The sequence below is a fragment of the Moschus berezovskii genome, chromosome X, assembly GCF_049115385.1.
Source record: "Moschus berezovskii isolate FMDL1 chromosome X, NW_MosBer_1.0, whole genome shotgun sequence".
Taxonomy (NCBI): domain Eukaryota; kingdom Metazoa; phylum Chordata; class Mammalia; order Artiodactyla; family Moschidae; genus Moschus; species Moschus berezovskii.
In genome coordinates this window covers 35175831-35187852 of record NC_142488.1, presented here as the reverse complement: position 1 = coordinate 35187852, position 12022 = coordinate 35175831, and the positions used below count along the sequence as shown (strand labels likewise).

General features: G+C 43.7%; 1 pseudogene; it reads left to right on the top strand.

The window, feature by feature from the left end:
* Positions 1 to 588, top strand: LOC129563845 (ferritin heavy chain pseudogene; annotated as a pseudogene).
* Positions 589 to 12022: the final 11434 nt, after the last annotated feature.

Genomic DNA, 12022 nt, shown 5'->3' with positions numbered 1-12022 from the left:
ATGGTGGCGACGATGCCCGCCATGCTGCCCGCAGCGGCCTGGCAAGTGCGCTTCCACTACCACCCCAAGTGCGAAGCCGCGGGCAGCAGCCGCACCGCCCTGGAGCGCCACGCCTCCCTCCAGTGCCTGGCCAGGGCCTGCTCCCTGCACCCCAACCAGGACATGGCCTTGCAGCACTTCTCCCGCTTCTTCCTGCTCCGCTCCCGGGAGCACAGCGAGGCGGCCCACAGCGAGGCGGACGAGAGCCTGATGTTCCTGCAGAACCAGCGTGGCGGCTGCGTCCCCTTCCTCAACATCAGGATGTCCGACAGCCGAGAGTGGGAGCACAGCCTCCAGGCCATGCAGGACGCCCTGCTCCTGGAGAAGAGTGTCAGCCACGGCCTGCTCGACCTGCACCAGCTGGCCACCGAGAGCAGCGACGCCCGCCTGTGCCGCTTCCTGGAGACGCGCCACTTGGACCAGCAGCTCGAGTTCATCAAGGAGCTGGGGGACCATCTCACCAGCGTGCGCAAGATGGGGGCGCCGGAAGGCGGCCTGGCAGAGTACGCTTTTGACAAGCTCACCCTGGGCGCCGGTGACAAGGACTGAGCCTGGACTGCACTTTCCCCTGAGTCCCGGGTGACTGTCCAAAGTCACCCTGCCTTGGGCCCAAGGTCACAGTGTTGCCCTTGCAGAAAAAGTTCACCTAAGTTTTTTTCTTGCAGTTTTACCAGTTCTTCATATAAAGTTATTTGGTTCCTCAATAAATGGTCTCTCTGTTTGATTCTTGTGTGCAGCCCTCTCATCTTTTGAACTTTAAAACAGGTATCCAGGAGTCTCTCTCAGCTACCCGGGTCTGGTCCATATACAGCTCAGGATCTCTGCAGAGGGATGGAAAAGGGGTTCCTGGGATCCTGGAAAACACAGGATCTGCATGAGCAAAGTAGGTGGAGAGGGCGGGGTGGGCCATCTGAGGCCCTGGTCTATGTGGGTGCCTGTACATGGTAAAATGATATATATATACACCATAGTATGGCATTCAAAATACAGGTTGTCTCTTAGGGAGAAGTGAAGGAGATTGGACAGGGAGTAAAACAAGGGAGTCTTCAACTTTACCTGAAAACCTTTAGGTGAATAGATTATGCAAATGTTGAAGTCTATTATTGCTTCTGAGTAGCATGTGGGGTCCTAAACAGGTATGGCATGGTCCGTCTTTAACAGTGTCTCCCTGGACAGCATGGATACTGGTAACTAAGCCACAGGCTGACTTCCCTATAGACACAGGAGCGACATCCTAGCACACCACGCCAGTCATGCAGATTGCCCTTAAAACACATCCATCATATACGTTGTTGCTCAGTCTGTAAGTCATGTCCAGCTTTGCAACACCATGGACCACAGCATGTCAGGTGTCCCTGTCCTTCACCATCTCCCAGAGTTTGCTCAACTTCTTGTCCACCGAGTTGGTGATGCTAACAATCTCATCATCTGCCACCCTCTTCTCCTCCTGCCTTCAATCCTTCCCAGCATCAGGATCTTTTCTAATGAGTCAGCTCTTCACATCAGGTGGCCAAAGTATTGGACTTTAGCTTCAGTCCTTCCATTGAATAGTCAAGGTTGATTGCCTTTAGGATTGACTGGTTTGATCTTGCAGTCCAAGGGACTGTCAAGTCTTCTCCAGTACCACAGTTCAAAAGCATCAATTCTTTGGCACTCAGCAATTTTTATGGTCCAACTCTCTCTCTCACACACACACAAACACATATTTTCCCCCCTCCCATTGTACCCTTTCTTCCATTAAAGTAATCATACCAGAAAACTCAAACTACCTCAGGAGAAGGGCTGAAAAATATGTGGTCAAGGTTAAGGTCAAATTTTTGTTTTTGAATAAAAAATAAGACTCCCCGAATGTGAAGCCAGTGATTTCGGCTCCTTTAAAGAAAGTAGGTGAGTGATGGTGAGTTGAGGCTGGGAGACAAATTAGGAAACATGGTAGCAGGGCAGAAAGACAGTGGTGGCTGGAAATAGAGTGGTTGCTGAGGAAATGAGATCTTCACATGTTCCAGATGGATTCTGGAGACAAGATTTGCTTATGGGACAGAGGAGAAAAATGGGAAATGGTGGGAAATAATCTCCATTCCAGGTTTTGCCCTTGATCACCTGGGTTGAAAGTGTTGCTATTAATTAATCTGGGGATGTTATCAGGAAGACCAAAAGGATGTGGGAAGGCATGTCATGTAAGTCTCAGTTGCCTATTAGATTCAGAAGTGGAAATGCCTTGCAGGCAGACAGAAAACTGAATCTGAAGCTCATGTGGAAATCAAGCACTGCTCTGTAGGGCGTTTCTGGGGTTAGACCCTTGTGTGCCCCTCCCACCTCTTGTCCCTAAAAAAGCTTACAGTAAATTTAATCAGAGAAGAGAAAATGTACAGAAACAAATGAAAACACTCAGCCAAGAACAAATAATAGTTTAGCCATTAAAACACCTTCAGTTTCTTCTCAAGGGTTTATATAATATTCTGAGATATGTCCTTTAGTGGCACTGCAGTTACCAAAACCCCACCATGTAGAAAGAGTTAACTACATGCTGGCCACAAGAATGTATAACCCAGACCTGCTGAAACCAGAAGGTTCATGACTGAGATTCCTGAAAACATCACCGTTACCTTGCCATCAATGGATCAGAGAATTGAACACAAGGTGATCATGCACCCCGAGACCCTTTGCCTCACATTGTTGTGAAAAACCTTCTGGTGAAAGCAACTGGAGAGCTGGGGTCTTCTCAGCATGAGCTGCCGGTTCTAGCATGAGCTGCCGGTTCTTGCCTGGCCTGCAATAAAAGCTGTACTTCCCCTTATACAACCTGTGCCAGTAGACTGGTTTCACTGTGTTTTGGGGGAGTGCACCCCAGGCTGGTTGAGTAACAAGGTGAGATAGCAGCACTGAAAATAAACACAGGGGAGCCAACATCTTGAGAGTGCTGGACTCACAGGACTGGGTAAACTAACTACTGGACAAGAAGATAAGCAGAGATCTGGAAGATTAAGTGAGAGATCACAAGGGTCAGGCCACCTATGCTTTCTCGTTACATTTCTTTGGTTCTGAAATACTTATATATGGTATGTAATGTATCATGAGTTCATTTAACCAACCTAGGCCTACTGGGCTATGGTTTTTCCCGTGGTCATATATGGATGTGAGAGTTGGACTGGGAAGAAAGCTGATCGCCGAAAAATTGATGCTTTTGAACTGTGGTGCTGGAGAAGACTCTTGAGAGTCCCTTGGACTGCAAGGAGATCCAACCAGTCTATTCTAAAGGAGATCAATCCTGGGTGTTCATTGGAAAGACTGATGCTAAAGCTGAAGCTCCACTACTTTGGCCACCTCATGCAACGAGTTGACTCACTGGAAAAGACTGATGCTGGGAAGGATTGGGGGCAGGAGGAGACGGAGACGACCGAGAATGAGATGGCTGGATGGCATCACCGACTCTGTGGACATGAGTTTGAGTGAACTCCGGGAGTTGGTGATGGACAGGGAGGCCTGGCGTGCTGTGATTCATGGGGTCGCGCAGAGTCGGACACGACTGAGCGACTGAACTGAACTGAACTGAGGCCTACTGAACCAGTTCAACTAATGAACAAGTGCTCCCCACTGTCTGTGTACAGGAAGCAGCTTATGTGATGCAGGACTGTGTGGGCTGCTCTGTTGTACAGGTCTGTATAGTGAAAGTTATGGTCTTTCCAGTAGTCATGTATGGATGTGAGAGTTGAACCATAAAGAAGGCTGAGAGCCAAAGAATTCATGCTTTCGAAGTGTGGTACAGGAGACGATTCTTGATAGCCCCGTGGACAGGAAAGAGATCAAACCAGTCAATCCTAAAGAAAATCAGTCCTGAATATTCACTGGAAGAACTGATGCTGAAGCTCCAATATTTTGGCAACCTGGTGTGAAGAGCTGACTCACTGGAAAAGACCCTGATGCTGGGAAAGACTGAGGGCAAGAAGAAAAGGGGGCGACAGAGGATGAGGTGGTTGGATGGTGTCACTGACTCAATGGACATGAGTTTGAGCAAACTCCGGGAGATAGTAAAGGACAGGGAAGCCTGGCCTGCTGCAGGCCACAGGCTTGCAGAGTTGGACATGCCTTAGCAACTGAACAATAATCTCAACAATTTGCGAAATCGAGAGGAAGGGATTCTACATGATAAGGAGGAAAGTCTTCTACATCTTGCTTGTCTCACCAGGATGCATGCCTGTCCTTTCTTCTCACAGTCCCATCCCTTCCTCATCTATCTGCTCATCCAGTGGATTCCATGCCGAGGGCTCTAAATTCTCACTACTCAAAGTAAGCTCCCTGACACCACGAATACTGGCTTCATTTGGGAGTTTGCTAGAAATGCAGATTCCTAGCCGGACCCCAGAACAAGTGAATCAGAATCTGTACTTGAATGGAATCCCTAGAGATTCACGTGCCAGGGAAAGCTTGAGAAGCACTGATTTACAGAATCTCCTCAGGTCTCTCCAGGCTCAACTTTTACTAAAAGCAGCCGTACCAAAACAGTTTCTAAGAGTAAAAATTCACCACTGTGTACCCTACTCTTCAACACATCACCTGGGGACCAGGAGAAAGGTGTTCATGTCAATTTATCAGCAGCTCTATTTGCCACTGACTTGGTCCAGTTGGCAATGGTGAGTCAGCTTCATTTGTTTCAGCTAGCATCAGTGTATTCTAGACTTTGTGGCTCTCAACCACATGTTTGTTACTATTATTATTATGCTCCTACTTCTCAGAACTCTTATTCTCCCTGAAGCTCATATATGTGGTGATGGGTTAACTGATGGATGAAGATAAATAATGATGTCTTTCCAAGGGCACCTCAAATACCCACTGTTAAGATTCTGAGGGAGGCTGGACTGTCAGGGAATGTTTAACAGTAAGATTCCTGTGTGCTGTTTCCTATCTCTCTTGAGCCCTCTGTTCCTTATCCCTGTCAGGGGCAAGAGGAGCAGGCAAGCCTCTCCCAGGATGGAGATCAAAGTGATGGGAGGCTTGCATAGGATTTCCTTCATTAGCTCTTCCATTTGGTGAAAGGGGTTATTCATGACCCTCTTTTCTTATGGATCACCTTTTGGCCTTATGGTCTTTATTGCTCCTTGCTTCCTTGGTATCTTGTAAAGTCTGCTCTCTTGATCTTTATCTGAAGAAGCTACCGGAATATATATTCTTACAGAATTCAATAAAGCACCTTTGCTCCATCAGAGATTGGGTCCCTGTGTCTTTCTTTCTCTATTTCTGGCTGATTTCCTGGAACGCGAAAGCTGGCTGCAAAACCCAGGAAATATTAGCCTCTCTCCTTCTTTCACTTTCTCATCGTCGACTCTGGACCACCAGGTTCCATTCCATTAAAGGACCTCAACACTGGACTTCCAGAATGGTGATGTGAAGAGTGTGGGAAAATCTTATCCATGGAGTTACATAGAGTAAGCTGGTGAAGTGGGAATAGATGCTCTGCAGTTCTGCCTGCATACAAGTTGGTTCAGTGAACGCCGAAGATGAAGGCAGATCCCACCTCTGCAATCCATTTATGGAGCTATTCTGAATGGAATCCAGATAACTGCACAAGGCAGAGAGTAGTAAAAGACAGGGAAGCCTGGAGTGCTGCAGTTCACAGGATTGCAAAGAGTGGGCCATGACTCACTGAATGAACAAGAGAGAATTAAAATAAAAGCAAAGCTTGCTTTATAAAACGTATACAATACACTTGAAATGAACACAACATTGTAAATTAACTATACTCCAATATTCTTCTAAAGTTATACTGGCTCGATTCATATGAACAGTTGGTAGGTCATGTAAAAAATAAAAGAAAATAAGCACTGATTATTAGGGATGATGGTTAAGCCTGAAAGACATCGGGATAACCCAATAGGAAGCAACTGTTCATAGCTGGCATTGAATGAGGGTGATGGACACCAGAGTCTTTGTTTGATTATTTTTACCATTAGCTTTGAGTTAAAAAGGCACAAACTGGAATTTCTTATAACTCATTAACATTATTTGACAAAATGTCAAGGAATTTTAATAAAGAAAATGGATGAAGTAAATCATGAATACATTGAACTATGTACATTCCCTGAATATATCCTTCTTTTCATGATCTACTGAAATAATTTTTAAATGCTTTGAGTTTCTTCCCAATTCACTATTACTTTTTTCAGTCTTGGAAAACTCATTCGGTCATAGATTGAACATATCCTGTGTGCTTCTGAGGGAGCCAAATCGACCGCCATAAACTGACCTGATGGGTAGCACTAATACTCGTGGCTGTACTGGAATATCCTTTTAATTTTATTTTTTGTTAAGGATAAGCTCCATTTTAAGAGAGAGAAGCCAAATGCACATAGAGAAAAACCAAGTTGAATTTTCACTGCTCAATTTTTGGAGTTCAGTATAAAATACTATAAGACAAAATAGATAAAAGGTTTCCTTTAAAATAATTTATAAAATGCTTTAAGCTATTCCATGTGTCCCAGTTCTGTAGTCATTTATATTTTAAGTTTGTGGTCTTTTCTAATTTCATTTATTCAATGTTTATTTCTAAGCCCCTCTATAAAATAGAGAGGGAGACAGGAGGAAAACAACAGAAAGAAAGAAAGGGATTTTGATATAAAGTAGACATGATTACTTTTTCTTATTTAAAGATTCCCTTCTCACTTTTTGTTTGTTTCTCTCATACACAGTCACCTACGTAAGCCAATTACAAACTGTTTTGGGAGTAAGAAAGCAGTGACTCAAATTTTCCAAAAACAGACACATACTTCCTTCAATCTTTTTCTTCCTCTGCCATTAGGAATTCCTTTCTCTCCACCTTGAGACTTAACCTTTAAGATGTCACAATCTTTACAGAAAAACACACACCAGGCTCACATTTTGTAGAGCATGATCTCAATAATAATAATAAAAACATGTATAATATAAGACTACTGTACTAACCAGGGTTAAGTGAAGACATCTGGCTTGCAGGATATTTTTAAACTGTATTTTGTTATAATTACTGCAAAAATATCATTTGTCTGGGCCATCTGTGGTGTGGTAAAATAATCTTGCTTTACAGAAGGAGCTTTTTAATTTGCAATGATTAAAATAAGGACCTTAGACTTGTGTGGTGTAGACAGAGCTCTCTGTGTTATGTAATACATGCAGAGGTCTTGAAATGCACTGTGAATGTGGTTTCCTCTCCCTTCTACTCAACTGATCCCAAGGAACCCCAAGGGATGCCCTTATCGAGGACAGCCCTTCCCTATGTCCAGTCATAATCACTATTGCACGAGAAGATGAGGGAAGTCTTGGGAGATGGAGAGATCATAAGTATCAGGCCACCTATGCTTTCTAAGCAGATTTCTTTTGCAATGACACAGCTCCTATGGTACCTGATGTGTCATGAGCTCATTTAACAAACCTAGGTCTACTCAACCAGTTCACCTAATTAACGTGCGCATTCTACTGTCTCTGTACACGGAGTCAGGCGATGAGAAGGGCACACTCAAGACTCAAGGCTGGTGGGCTGCTCTGTTGTAGGTCGTCTCCCACGGGGAGATGCATGTGTACACCAAGAATAACCCGTGTTCTTTACAATATTCCTAACACTACTTGACATGTTCAGATAGCTGGATAATTTAATGACAAGTTAAAGCAATACAAATAGAATAAGAGAGAGTAGCTAATTGGAGAAGGAAATGGCAACCCACTCCAGTGTTCTTGCCTGGAGAATCCCAGGGACGGGAGAGCCTGGTGGGCTTCTGTCTGTGGGGTCGCACAGAGTCGGACACAACTGAAGTGATTTAGCAGCAGCAGCTAATAGGAAAACTGAGTTGTGTACTTTGGTGTGATTCCATAAAGCTGAGAGGAAACATCATCAAACTAAAAGTGAGAAGAGCAATGTTAACATTTATAAATAATTCGAAAGAAATCTAGATGGAGTCTACACCCAGGGTGACTCCTTAGTATCTTGAGTTTATTTTCTAATTAAAAATAATCAAACAGATAATCTGAATAGGCCAATATCTACTAAGGAAAAAAGGACCAATAGTTAATCACCTTTCAAGACAGAATGCCCCAGGTCTAAATGAGTTCAAAATTCTACCAGAATTCTAAATGGGATGAATTCTACCAGGTTTTTAAGAACAGACTGCATCAATGCTTTTACAATCTATTCCAGAAGACAGAAGCTGAAGGAATACTTCCTAACTCATGCTATGAGGGCTGCTGCTGCTGCTAAGTCGCTTCAGTTGTGTCCGACTCTATGTGATCCCATAGACTGCAGCACACCAGGCTCCCCTGTCCCTGGGATTCTCCAGGCAAGAATACTGGAGTGGGTTGCCATTTCCTTCTCCAATGCATGAAAGTGAAAAGTGAAAGTGAAGTCGCTCAGTCGTGTCCGACTCCTAGCGACGACTCCATGGACTGCAGCCTACCAGGCTCCCCTGTCCATGGGATTTTCCAGGCAAGAGTATTGGAGTGGGTTGCCATTGCTTTCTCCAGCTATGAGAGCAGCAGTATCCTAATGACAAAATCAGACAAGGACATTACAAGAAAACAACAGACTGACATCTCTCATGAACATACAGGCAAAAATACCCAACAAATATTACCAGATCAAATACAACAAAATATTAAAAAGAAACCTTATATGTAAAAACTTATTTTGTGGAGGTAGGCCCTTATACAGTGGTAGGCCAAAATAAATTTCAATATTGGAAATGATGTCCTCCACTCTAGAGAAGCAAGTCCACATCAGATAGAGTTCACATCCAAGCAAACTGCTAACTCTAAAATAGTTTCACAATCACATTTTTTAATGTGTAAAACAGCACACTTATGAAAGGCATATATCAGTATCAGTTCAGTTCAGCTCAGTCGCTCAGTCGTGTCTGACTCTCCGTGACCCCATGAATCACAGCACGCCAGGCCTCCCTGTCCATCACCAACTCCTGGAGTTCACTCAAACTCATGTCCTTCGAGTCGGTGATGCCATCCAGCCATCTCATTCTCTGTCGTCCCCTTCTCCTCCCGCCCCCAACCTTTCCCAGCATCAGAGTCTTTTCCAGTGAGTCAACTCGTCGCATGAGGTGGCCAAAGTATTCTAGTTTCAGCTTTAGCATCAGTCCTTCCAACGAACACCCAGGATTGATCTCCTTTAGAATGGACTGGTTGGATCTCCTTGCAGTACAAGGGACTCTCAAGAGTCTTCTCCAACACCACAGTTCAAAAGCATCAATTCTTCGGCGATCAGCTTTCTTCACAGTCCAACTCTCACATCCATACATGACCACGGGAAAAACCATAGCCTGGACTAGATGGACCTTTGTTGGCAAAGTAATGTCTCTGCTTTTTAATATACTATCAAGGTTGGTCATAACTTTCCTTCCAAGGAGTAAGCGTCTTCTAATTTCATGGCTGCAATCAGCATCTGCAGTGATTTTGGAGCCCAAAAAATAAAGTCTGACACTGTTTCCACTGTTTTTCCATCTATTTCCCATGAAGTGATGGGACCAGATGCCATGATCTTTGTTTTCTGAATGTTGAGCTTCAAGCCAACCTTTTCACTCTCCTCTTTCACTTTCATCAAGAGGCTTTTGAGTTCCTCTTCACTTTCTGCCATAAGGGTAGTGTCATTTCCATATCTGAGATTATTGATATTTCTCCCAGCAATCTTGATTCCAGCTTGTGCTTCTTCCAGCCCAGCGTTCCTCATGATGTACTCTGCATATAAGTTAAATAAGCAAGGTGACAATATACAGCCTTGACGTACTCCTTTTCCTATTTGGAACCAGTCTGTTGTTCCATGTACAGTTCTGACTGTATAAACAATGATAATTTAATGAGTGTTTGTGTATTGGCACCTAAGTTAGAACAATGTATTACCCTCAGATATGCAGTGTAATGTCAGAAAGCAAAGAGGAACTAAACAGACTCTTGATGACTGTGAAAGAAGAGACTGAAAAAGGTGGCTAAAACCTCAACATTCAAAAAGCGAAGATCATGGTATCCGTTCCCATCACTTCATGGCAAGTAGATGGGCAAACAATAGAAACAGCAAGAGACTTTATTTTTGTGGGCTCCAAAATCACTGCAGATGGTGACTGCAGCCATGAAATTAAAAGACGCTTCATCCTTGGAAGAAAAGCAGAGACATTACTTTGCCAACAGAGGTCAGTATAGTCAAAAATGGTTTTTCTAGTAGTCATGTACAGATGTGGGAACTGTACCATAAAGAAGTCTAAGCACCGAAGAATTGATGCTTTTGAACTATGGTGCTGGAGAAGACTCTTGAGAGTCCCGTGGACTGCAAGGAGATCCAACCAGTCCAGCCTAAAAGAAATCAACCCTGAATATTCATTGGAAGGACTGATGCTGAAGCTCCAATATTTTGGCCACCTGATATGAAGAGCAGACTGATTAGAAAAGACCCTGATGCTGGGAAAGATTGAAGGCAGGAGAAGAAGGGGACGGCAGAGGATGAGATGCTTGGAAGGCATCACCAAGTCAATGGACATGAGTTTGAGCAGACTCCGAGAGACGATGAAGGACAGGGAAGCCTGGCATGCTGCAATCCATGGGGTCGCAAGAATCGGACACGACTGAGTGACTGAACAATAACAAACTATCAGTACCTCAGAGTCACCTGAACACTCCTGCTTGACCTCCCCTTCCTCTGATCAGTCTAGAATTACTCACGGTGCAAATGCATATTACTTATTCTCTTGCTCTCACTCTATATGTTTAATACATAAATTATCTGTTTTTCATTTTAGCTCATTTAGTAGTGTATGAATATAATCCTCCTACAGCATATTTTTCTCTGTGCCTGTTTTTTGAACTTCACACTGAGGCATGCAGCTGCTGTACTGTTTTTCTGTTGTATAAGATCCCAGTGCATCTTCTTCCAATGAATAAATTAGTCCTTTCTCCCATGGAAGCCCACATGGGCTGATTCTAGTTTCTGCCTTTAGGAGAAATGCTGCTCAGGACACTCTGTAAGCATGGTTTAGTGCTTCTGAGTGAGCATTACATGCGAAATACTGGAACTGTGGGTCATCAACTAGGCTCTTGTTTATTTTATTGAACATACCAAACAGTTCTCCCCTGATGCTGTGTGAAGTTAAGTATGAGTTACTCCAGTCCTTCATGAACACTTGGTATTTTCCAAATGTTTAATTTTTACAGTTTTCTGTGAATGTTTAGCATATAGCCTGGCATACTGAAACCAGCAGACTGTCAGAACAGTGATGTTGTAACATCATTCTATTTCTGTTTACTCAGCAGAGCTGTTAAAAGTTTGAGCTCATTCCACGTGTATAGCAGCACAGCTTTCAACCGAGAAAGTGACATAGAGTGAGTCTATGTGGAAATACGAAATTATCTGAGGCTAGTACAGCCTATTGGGGTTCCCTGGTAGCTCAGTGGTAAAGAATCCGCCTGCCAAGCAGGTGACACAGGTTTGATCCCTGGATTGAGAGGATCCCCTGGAGAAGGGCATGGCAACCCACTCCAGTATTCCTGCCTGGAAAATCCCATGGACCGAGGAGCCTGGAGGGCTACAGGCCATGGGGTTGCAGAGAGTCAGATGCAACTTAGCGACTGAACAACAACAGTACAGCATGTTACACTGAATATTCCTACCTGAAGAGACCACTGTCAGAAGACAGCATAAATATGCTATCCAGAAGAGGGAATAAATATTTAGAGACACTGTCCTTGTCAAAAATTGTAGAGAGTGCTTTAATATTATCTTGCACAATCTAGTTTTAAGTGTTTTTCTTCCTGATTTACATTCTCAGAGAAGCTCAATTGTATTCAAACAGCTGGATGTCTCATAAAATTCAAACATGTTCTTCTCACCTATATTAATACCTGTAAGGAGAATGTTAAAAGACGAAAATGTGTTTCAGTCTGGTCTGGAAAAAATAAAAATGTTTCAGTTGAGTCTTTTCAATATGAAATAACTTTTTTTTGCCACTTTAATGTAAAGAAAGGTTGA